The following is a 444-nucleotide window of genomic DNA, read 5'->3' as shown; positions in this document are numbered from 1 at the left end:
GTTAAGGTACAAACATGGGTTAGGTTAAGGTACAACATGGGTTAGGTTAAGGTACAACATGGGTTAGGTTAAGGTACAACATGGGTTAGGTTAAGGTACAACATGGGTTAGGTTAAGGTACAACATGGGTTAGGTTAAGGTACAACATGGGTTAGGTTAAGGTACAACATAGGTTAGGTTAAGGTACAACATAGGTTAGGTTAAGGTACAACATAGGTTAGGTTAAGGTACAACATAGGTTAGGTTAAGGTACAACATAGGTTAGGTTAAGGTACAACATAGGTTAGGTTAAGGTACAACATAGGTTAGGTTAAGGTACAACATAGGTTAGGTTAAGGTACAACATAGGTTAGGTTAAGGTACAACATAGGTTAGGTTAAGGTACAACATAGGTTAGGTTAAGGTACAACATAGGTTAGGTTAAGGTACAACATAGGTTAGGTT

This window comes from Schistocerca piceifrons, unplaced genomic scaffold, assembly GCF_021461385.2.
Source record: "Schistocerca piceifrons isolate TAMUIC-IGC-003096 unplaced genomic scaffold, iqSchPice1.1 HiC_scaffold_1057, whole genome shotgun sequence".
NCBI lineage: Eukaryota > Metazoa > Arthropoda > Insecta > Orthoptera > Acrididae > Schistocerca > Schistocerca piceifrons.
Note: the sequence above shows the minus strand (reverse complement) of the source record.